This window comes from Amphiprion ocellaris, chromosome 16 (assembly GCF_022539595.1).
Source record: "Amphiprion ocellaris isolate individual 3 ecotype Okinawa chromosome 16, ASM2253959v1, whole genome shotgun sequence".
Lineage (NCBI taxonomy): Eukaryota > Metazoa > Chordata > Actinopteri > Pomacentridae > Amphiprion > Amphiprion ocellaris.
This window is the reverse complement of record NC_072781.1, coordinates 10,477,499-10,487,384: the sequence shown is the minus strand read 5'-3', so window position 1 is coordinate 10,487,384 and position 9,886 is coordinate 10,477,499. Positions and strand designations below refer to the sequence as shown.

The 9,886-nt window shown below is 38.7% G+C and overlaps 1 long non-coding RNA gene across 1 annotated transcript; it reads right to left on the bottom strand.

Moving 5' to 3' along the window:
- Positions 1-1,876: 1,876 nt before the first annotated feature.
- On the bottom strand, positions 1,877-5,519 carry LOC118469864 (uncharacterized). The gene is made up of 3 exons (XR_004846837.2): positions 5,362-5,519; positions 4,833-4,956; positions 1,877-3,640 (listed from the first exon to the last, which is right to left on the bottom strand). It is a non-coding gene; the product is annotated as an uncharacterized LOC118469864 (long non-coding RNA).
- Between the last annotated feature and the right edge of the window lie 4,367 nt (positions 5,520-9,886).

The following is a 9,886-nucleotide window of genomic DNA, read 5'->3' as shown; positions in this document are numbered from 1 at the left end:
CTTGTCATGAAGAGGTGTTGAAGTCGGCCAGGATGGACTGACTTTTTACAGCGACTAGAAGGAAGACGACTAGAAGAGCAGGTCTTTAACCACCATCCATAAAATCCATGGAGTCGCTCCAGAGAAATGAAGGAAGGTCAACTTTTATCAACCTCCATCCAGATGTTCAACTACATATCTTTACTTGGAGATTTTTAGCACCACAAACCTTTAGTATCACACTTTATTATCATTTATTAGGACTTTAATGGAATCCACCAGCAGATTTAGTTTTTGTTGACAAACTTTATTCTTGTCATCGTGGGACTGCAGTATTTAAAACTGTTCCTTCTATTTGACCTCATGTTTATTAGTTTTAGTGGAGAAAGTTATTTTAGTTGTCGATTAGTCTCTTAAAAACCAAGTAATAAATTGGATTAGTCAAGAGGTTTAAATTTCTTACTTTGTCATATTTTAAATATGACAAAAAACATAAAGTGTCTTGAGACAATTTGACCTGTAGTTGGCGTTATATAAATAAAATTTAATTCAAATTGTATGTATCTTGTAATGTTGGAGTAATTCAGCCATATATGTTGGAAAACACATTTTGTTTGTCCATTAATCTGTTGATTGTTTTCTCCAGTAATTCATTTCTTGTTTTGGTTTATAAAATGTCAAACCCAAATATATTCAGTTTACTGTCATAAAAACCAAAAAGATTTACATTCATGATGCAGGAATCAGGCAGTTTTTCACTTTTTATCTTAGTTTAGTCAGAAAGATAGTTGATAATGTGTGAACTGTTGCAGCTTGTGAGCCGTAGAAGGTTTTAATCTTTGGGGCCGAGTGTCAGAAAACATTTAGAAACCAACATCAACAAAACACTCAACAAAGATTTGAACATCATTAAAGGGAAATCCAACTTTTGCATGACAATGTCTAATTAAAGGACATTTATTTCCAACGAAATGTGTGATATTCATCCTCTAGAGCTTTCTCTTCACATCGTCTTCCACCTGAACTGGTTTGGTCGGGAGCATGTGCAACAAACATTTGAAAAACTGCACTTTAACATCAATGAATGACACTGAAGTTTAATCTCTACATAAATGAGACTGAGTCTGGATGTGCTGCTCTGTCATTAACTCCTAAGTTTAGGGAAAGTTCAAACAAAAGAGTTCAGATAAGACTTGAGAATTAGCTTATTTTGAACAAACATCTCAGACTTTCTGAGCTTCAGCACCTCTAGCAAGATATTTTAACAACAAGCAACTCTAGAGATCCAGAAGTTGGAGAGAGTTAGCTTTAGCTGAGCCAAAGAACATGTGGGATGCTAACCTAGCAAACATTTCAGACTTTTCTCTGTGAATTCTGAGAAATAATTTACTATTTAATGACAGAGCTACATATCTTAACTCAGTCTCATTAAAACAGACTCTAATTCAGTGTCATCCATCCATATTAAAGTGCAGTTACCCAAAATGTTTGTTGCATGAGCTCCAACGAAACCTGTCCAGGTAGAGGGCCACTTTGACAAACAGGAAGTGGAAGATTCCAAGCAGATTTATAGAAGGGGGAACCGGACTGCACTAAGTGTCGTCGAGTATAAAGGGGTGTTTTGTGGGTTTGTAAGGCTGATAATGATTATTAGTGAGACATTTGGAGTAGATATTCATTTGCAGTAAATGAAAGTATTTAAAATCTTGGAGTTAAACTTAGAAGAACACAAACTCTAAAAGAAAACTTTGTTGATACGTTTTTGTTTTGTTTACAGATGTTAAGTTAAAGGAGTTTTATTCGTTACGTATAACCAATCAAATCACTCCAGAAGACAGAGCGACCACAGGCAGATAAAGGTTCAGAGCCAAAGTAGCGCCATTTTAAATGTATTTATTACTGTAAATCAGTAAAAAATAAAATACTGATAATCAGTAAATCAGTCATCCAAAGTTGTTTAAATCAATCCAACTGGACTTTAAGAAGGTTCCTTGAAGACGTTTCACCTCTCATCCAAGCGGCTGTTCTGCTTCAGTTCTGGTGGTGGTTGATGTTGCCTCAGCTTATAACCTCTGTGAGGTGTGGTCAGTGTTATTCACATTCCGACGACCATTGCCAAGGCCAGTCAGCCCACAATTACTACAATTCTACAATGTATGTGTCTTTGCTTTGACTTGTTATTTGTACAATATATGATGTATATGATGGCATTTTTTCATCCCAAATGCTATACTATGATGCTTTCTAAGAGACATACGATGCTACTGTGTTTGTTCTGGCCCTGGGCTGCTGCACTCCTCCTCTGTTGTTTTCTGGATTGTACTCAGCTGCATGCCTTCGTCCATCCAGCCTCCGTTGACTCGTCCTGCCTGCCGTCTCTGGAGCTGAAGCTGGATTGGAACAGACCAAAATACAGTCCAATCACGATGCCAGCTGCCTCTCAAAAGGCTCCTTCATCTGGCGGGTGGCGGCACTTCTTCTGAGGGGAAGCTGAGCTGGCCCGGCAGAACTTTGGAGATGTGTTCCAGTGGTTGGTGGATATGTAGGGAGATAGAGAGGGACCTTTGAATTGTTCAGAAAGGAAAACGGGGAACCCATGGGTAGTTTTAGTTTAGGGTGCTACTGCGGTGTGTTTTGGGGTTTTAAGAGGTGAACAGGAAGAGTTTTTTTTCGTACTGATTATCTTTTACTTTGTTCCTGGTTGGAATGCCCATCAATGTCAACATGAAGTTCACTTTTAGTTCTGTTGATTTATTTTTATTTTACTAACACCCATTTGTTTTCAACCCCCTCACATGTTGTGTTGTTGTAAACTTACTCTTTCAAATAAATTCTCGTCTAACCCTCTGGAAACCAGCGTTTGGACTGTTTTTGTGTTGCTCCTCACCTACTGACAGCTGTGGACTAAAGGCTATACTGTGACGTTTTTAGAGCGACATGCTATACTATGATGTTTGTTGGGCGACACGCTATACTATAGGCTTTTTTAACTGACATATTACTATGACTTTTTTTTGTTTTTGTTTTTTTTGTTTTTTTTTAGCAACATATAAGAATTCGAACAGTTTTAAAAGTTACTATACTTTTACTTGTGCAATGAAATTATTATTCTATGGCATTTTTTAGATGACATATTATACTCTGATGTTTTCTTGAATAACATACTATTTTGACAATATACTGCACTATGACATTTTTTGAACCACATATCATACATGACAATTTTAGATAACATCCTATCATTTTACGCTTTTTGAACGAAATAATAATCTATGTTTTGGTTTTTTTTCTTGCCAACATGCTGTACTATGAACTACAGGCCATACTATGTTATTCTTGAGTAAAGCATACTATACTTTGACATTTTCTGAACTACATCCTATACTATGGCATTATATACAGAGTGCTTTGGTTACATGTTGATTTATAATCTAGATTTTTTTCTGTTTTGTTTTTTGAAGGGATTACCACAGACCTGACTGTGAACACCGTTGACACCCACCTCAGGGAGACGCTGTCTAAGATCTCAAGGCTGCTTAGTCGTGGTCTTTCTGGCACGTACTCTTCCAAGATGAGCCTGGAAGTTTAACACTGATGGAATGACACCAGGTCTAAGCCGACAAATTTCCAATTCCTCCTCAACCCATAGTCTCTGGGAAACCTACATGGAGTAAGAAAAGTAGACAGAGAAGTAATTAAGTCTGTACACAACATATTAAAAAGAAATCATGCTAATAAATTAAGTACAAAGAACCGAATTCGCCAATATACTGGAGACCAGAGCTATTTAATTTGATAAGTATAACCTTGTTTAGTAACATTTCAATTATTTGAGAGCAGTCCTAAAGAACTGCCTGTAATCCCAATCATAAAATGGGTTTGGAGGAAGAACATAGATGGTACTCTGGATATATATGAGTTAGGCTTTATAACTACTATTGGTAGTATTGGTGGTAGTAATAGCAATGTGACTACTACTAGTAGTAGAGATAATACATTAACTACTGCTGCTGATACTGGCACTGCTACTACAACTTGTAATACTATTACAAATACTGATACTACTTCTACGACTCTAACAGCTGTTTATACTACTACTGCTGTTTGTACTTTTAGTATTACTACTACTGCTTGTACAACTATACTACAGCTACTATTAATCGTCTGGTATTTGGTTGTCAAGCTACTAGCTCGCCTTAGCGTTTTGCTAGTGGCTAGCTAGTTAGCTCTCATAGACTGGAAGCTCTCAACAAGATTTCATAATGAAAAAAGAGCCAAAAACTATTTGTAGCACTTCCTTTGTACACTGTAGGAAGCGCCATGATCACTTAACCTAGGTACTTTTCAAGGAAGGGTAGAGGAAAATATTTGAACGCTTGTTTGAACATATAGCCGGCCTTTATTTAACAATAACACTTAACCTTATGCAGTTTCATACCTTTTGTGAAATTTTATAATAACCACACTTCAAGTGAATACAAAACCTTCCTTAGTCCAGTAGGATTCAGTTGTTAGGATTCAGAGTTAAATTGTCCTTTCCCTTATACTGTCCTTTAAGTTGGGAAACTCGACTTTCTCCTTTTTTTATTGTCCTGTAAGTTGGGGAAACTCGGATTTTCCTTGACCTCTCAATCAGTTCAGTTTGTAGAGAAAATTAAACAAGAAACAAAATAAAATCAGAGCTCTGATAAAATAACAAACTAAATAAATCGAAACCAAAGTCCATCTACCCGGGTAGTGTGTTTTTTTCCCTTTGGCTGTGGTGTGATGATTGTTCAGCGCTTATCTGTACAATGAATTGAAAGACGTGAAGTGAAGTCGTCCTCCTAATCGGCGACTGATCCTCAGCACACCTGCCATGTACTCTCTGCTTGTCTGTGGCACGTCCTTTGTCCGTCTGTATGTCCATCGGCGGGTTGCACAATAAACTCAGCTTCTTTCTCCCCCTCAGTTTGTCAGGGTAAACAAAAAACCAACCTGCGTAAGCAGGGTGATATTAATCATCCTCTCATAATCTCATACATCACCAGATCTGGAATTTATATTGTTCAGTGTTCTAAAATAATTTATTTACGGTAGGTATAAAGTTGCAATACATTCAATTTAACTTGCTGTAAACATGTAGATCATGCAGAGCAACATGACTAGCACTTTTTCTTCATTCCTTTGATTCGTACTTTAGTTTGCAAAACATAAGTCATACTCCGATTGGTTTTTAATAAGTCCTCTCAGCAACTTTCAAACTATATTCATCAACAACAGAAAACAGCAAGCAAATACCATTTATCCATGCCAATCCCATATCACTCTTTGTAATACAGTAGCTACGTCAGCTAAGCTACATTAGCTAGCACGGCATGTAAAGTTCTTAACGACACTCACCGGAGAATAGGAAAACAAAACCTCTAAATCCTCGACAATCCTCGACAAAACTTCGACCAGTTACTCCTTGTAACTCCTTGTAAAATACAGTTTGTTCAGAAGAGCCCTTTAGTTCACTCGTTTCTCTTGCTAATAAACTCCGTGTGGTCTGGTTTGCTCCGTTTCATTCTCTGCTTCTCCTACCGCTGTCGTTGACCCTTTCTCTAGCTGCGGTGCTACCCTCTGCCATCTGCTGGCGTAAAGTGGCCATTACATCTAAAAACTGAAAACAAGTTCATCCAGATTTTGGCTATTTCCAGTGGGTTACATATTCTTACCTATGAAAAGTCATTCCAAGTTTCCTTGTCTCAATCGTACGACGCAGTGTGTAATTGTATGCAGCACAGTGAGCCGGCATACTTGTTATTTCCGTTTTCACACCGTCTACATCAACGGAATGCACTGAAACTTTGCCCCCACTAGCTTAGCCTCGCTGTAGCGCGCAGCTCAAAGGGGCGTGTCCTATCTATTCATTCATATCTATGACAACAACGATGGCTGCACATAAGGACGCCTGACGTTGATTAGCTGCGTAAATACCATTATATACAGTCTATGGTAAATACGGATGTGAATCGCATCATTGGCTGCAGCAGTCAGTCACCGGTCACTCACTGACTCACACTGAAAAATAGCACAGAATGAATTGTTACATGTTTATTTTATTTACAATTTAGGTTGGATTTTTTTTTTTTTGTGCGCAGGGCAGATTTTCTGTGCGCGGAGACCGTGTCAGCAGTGCGCATTTGCGCACACGCGCAGCTTAGAAGGAACAGTGGTTATGGCTTTACGGAGGCCAGTGTTTGATGAGGGTCCGTTACACCTGTGAACTCAGCAGTGTGTACATGGATGGTGCTGCTTCAGTGCACAAACTGCAGAAGAAAGACGAGACTAAACCAACAGAGCCTCGTTCGCTCGCACACAGCCTCAAAGTGCAGCTGTAGTCATCTCTCATATGGCTGTGATCTCCTGCATGTCCACAGGGTTTTTGTGTGAGTGTTGTTCATAAGGATGTGGGTGTAAACCGTCACTCACCACCTTCTAACACACTACACAGCAGTCAAAGCAACTTTAAATCTGCCTTTTCTCTTTTTTCCTTTGGCAAAATATCTTCTAAAAACATTATAAAGGCCTCTGTAGACTAAGTGCTTTGCTGGATTCCCTTTCTGTCCTACACATTAAAACAACATGACTCAATTATAGTCCCAACTTAAGTAATCATGTTTTATGGCAAAACCACTACCATTATGTCTGTCTGGGTGCCTACTGAGCCTGTGAAGTGAGTGGATCCTGCAGATTTTACTTAAGATGTGCACTGATTTGTGCTCTGAAGCACTCGAGCATATGGAAGCGCCCATACATTACTGTCTTCAATGTCAATACACTCTGCTGAGACTGAACACAAACCAGCCGGGTCTGCCTTTGATCTTGGCTGCGATGGCAGAGTGCTGAAATAATGAAATTGTAATAACAGAGTTCCCTGACTGATGCTGGGACATGTTCACTCAGGCTTAAAGATTAAACGACAAGGTTTAAAAAAAGAAAAAGATCTTAACAAGCGGGATTGATGAAGGAATTACATTTTTGATCCAAAAAATACATTCACAAACTTTCTTGGCCGAGCTTCAACTAGATGTTGTTTAAACAATAGTTTTACATTTTGGGAAAATACACTTTTCTTTCCAGCAGAATATTAGATAAGAGGATTGATATTTTAGCTCTGTCTCGAAGGCTGCATCTGGAGACCGTCAGAGCAGTGCGACAAAGCTGTCCAGTTTCAAAGGCTTCTTCAAATAAGGCCAAAAAATGCAGCCTTCTTTCCACCTGTTGGATTCTGACAAGAGCAACACAGTTCCTTGTGCACCAGTGGCGACTGGATTTTTTTTCCAAAATGTGGCAGATTCTGCAAATTAAGCAGTGGCTCAGGAGTACATATTTAGAAGTAAGTACAGGGTTTCAACTCAGGTGAATAGCCAACGATACAAGTTCTCCATAGACCAAACCATTCCATTCACCAACAATCTCCCTTTACGTCCTTCGAAAGATGCATCCTCTGCAATGAGACACAGCTAATATTTTAGTTACAGCTAGAAGGTGGTTAGCTTAGTTTAACATAAGGACTGGAAGTAGGAGCTTTGTCTGTCTACCAGTACCTTTAAATTTAAGTAACACACTGTACTGTAATGTACCGAACTGTCTGTTTCCTGTTAAATGCTAAGAAAAGCTAATTGTGCCCCATGTGTCCAGTAAATATCATGCTTCAGAAAGCGACCTTTTAGCCTAGTTTAGCATAAGTCTAAGAGAAACAGCTAGTTTATTAATAACTTAAGAGATGCTGTAATTTTATTTGCGAGCTGAGACAGGCTAGCCTTTTCCCATTATTTCGAGGTTGATGCTAAGCTAAGGTAGCCAGCTGATGCCGTGTATCTGTCAAAAATTCAAGTTGTATCAGTCTGTTCATTTAACTAATATGTGCATTTCCCACAATGTCAATCAGCTCCTTTTAAAATTCCCTCGAGAGTAGTCTATCTGTGTGCTGATAGTCTCACATAGTCAGACCATTGTTGGCACAGTGTAGAATGGTCTGACTGCACCCCATTATTATTCTGCTATAGAGTGGAAAAAATCCCTGACTCATACCTGCAATCTACATCCAGTGAGTCCAACTTTAGTGTGCTGATGACAAGCAGCATGTCCAGCTGCAACCTGCTTTCTCTTCAGTGCCTAAATCCTGATATCCTTTCTGAAATACCGTTCTGACAGGTAACTGAACAAATCATTTCCACTTCACCTTTGACCTCCACCACGTGATGCAGGAGTGACCTTTTCTGCTTTCGCTCTGTTACGACTAAATGCCTCATTGCCGTCCTAACCCTCACAAAGAGGTGACATGCCCTAACAAAACACATGTAAGATTTAAAGAAGTGAAGGTTTTATTGATGATGATGTTGTACTGCATACATATTGGCACATGTGCAGGGATTGTGCTGAGGTTTAAGGATGATTTGGGTCATATTTATTCTTGGCACGGAGGTAAAGGGGAAGCCTTCTGGGGTTGTTTTAGTTAGAAAGTGTCCCAAGAGCCAAGCGTTTTTAGCAGGACCAGATGTTTCAGTTTGTATGTAGAGACACAAACTTTAGGTTCAGGATTGTGGTTCGTTGAAATTATCATATTGAAAATATACACTGTGATCACGTCAAAGTTGTTGGTCCTTCAGAGACACCTGATACTACTTTGAATTTGCTTTGGTGCACAGCAAAAGGGAGGCATATGTATGCTAATTGGAAATCAGAGGTCGGAGTACAGAATTCCGCGTCATTACGGTAACTTGGTGAACTTTGCTTCCTGATAATCAGTCCCACCGGCAGACTAAACATTTGGAAGAAAGAACCCTCAGATTTAAATGCAGGTCCGGCTGGCTCGGGTCAGGTCCCATTGTCTACGCTCTGATTAAACAAAGTGCATGCAGGAGTTTTTATCTGGAGGAAATCAACAGTATCAAACAATGATAGCATTTCTGCAGACTTCCATGTAATGCAAACAGCACTACAAATGTTTTGTGTGTTTCTACATGTTTACAGTACTGTGGGAGTAGTAGCCACAGGTCACTTTATATTTAGCAAAAGAGCACAAAAGCCTCTCAAAACTGATGAATAAGGAAATGAAGACAGAAATTAGTAATGGAACTGTTCAGTATTTTGGGAATTATACAGAGCTTGTAGGTTAGCACAGAGAACAAAGGATTTTTACAAGGTTTTGTGCCTGTGATTTTATATATTTTTCAGTTTTCTCTACAAAACACATAAAATACCAGCGCATTATGGGAGTTTGTGATTGTCACTACTTTTAGGGTTCTGACTGTACATTTTCTGCACAAGCATGACAATGATATCAAAAATAACTACAGAAAAGCGTATTTCCTTAAAATGTCAAATACACAGCATGTCTTGCTCAAAATCCAAAAAAAAAAGGAAAAAAATGCTTGTGGTTAACATACTAATGTCATGATATATTCTGCATCAGCTTCTTTCATCAGTATGTTTCACTGAGACAAATGTGTAAACAAAACACTTTTACATCAATCAGTCACAACATTAAACCAACTGTTAAACACCTCTGAACCACTGGGGCAGAACCAGGACTTCTGGGGACGTCCTGTCCTCTCTGACAATGAAACAATGTGAGTCTGAAGGTCAGATCATGGTACATGTCAAAGTAAAATCCACGAGTTGAGAGACATGATGTTTCCCAGTAGAACATTAGATTGTAATGAGATGATTAATGTCATTCACTTTACCTGTCAATGTATTTTTCATATTTTTGTACCAGATTCCTTCCAAAATCAACCTGATATATTTTGTATCTGTAGCAACTTTGACATTTCCTGCATGCTCTGCAGACTTGAACAAAGTTTGGGAGAGGATGTATTGACTGTTAAGGTTGGTCTGAACTAGTAATGTTTAATAATACTAACCAAAGCTTCAA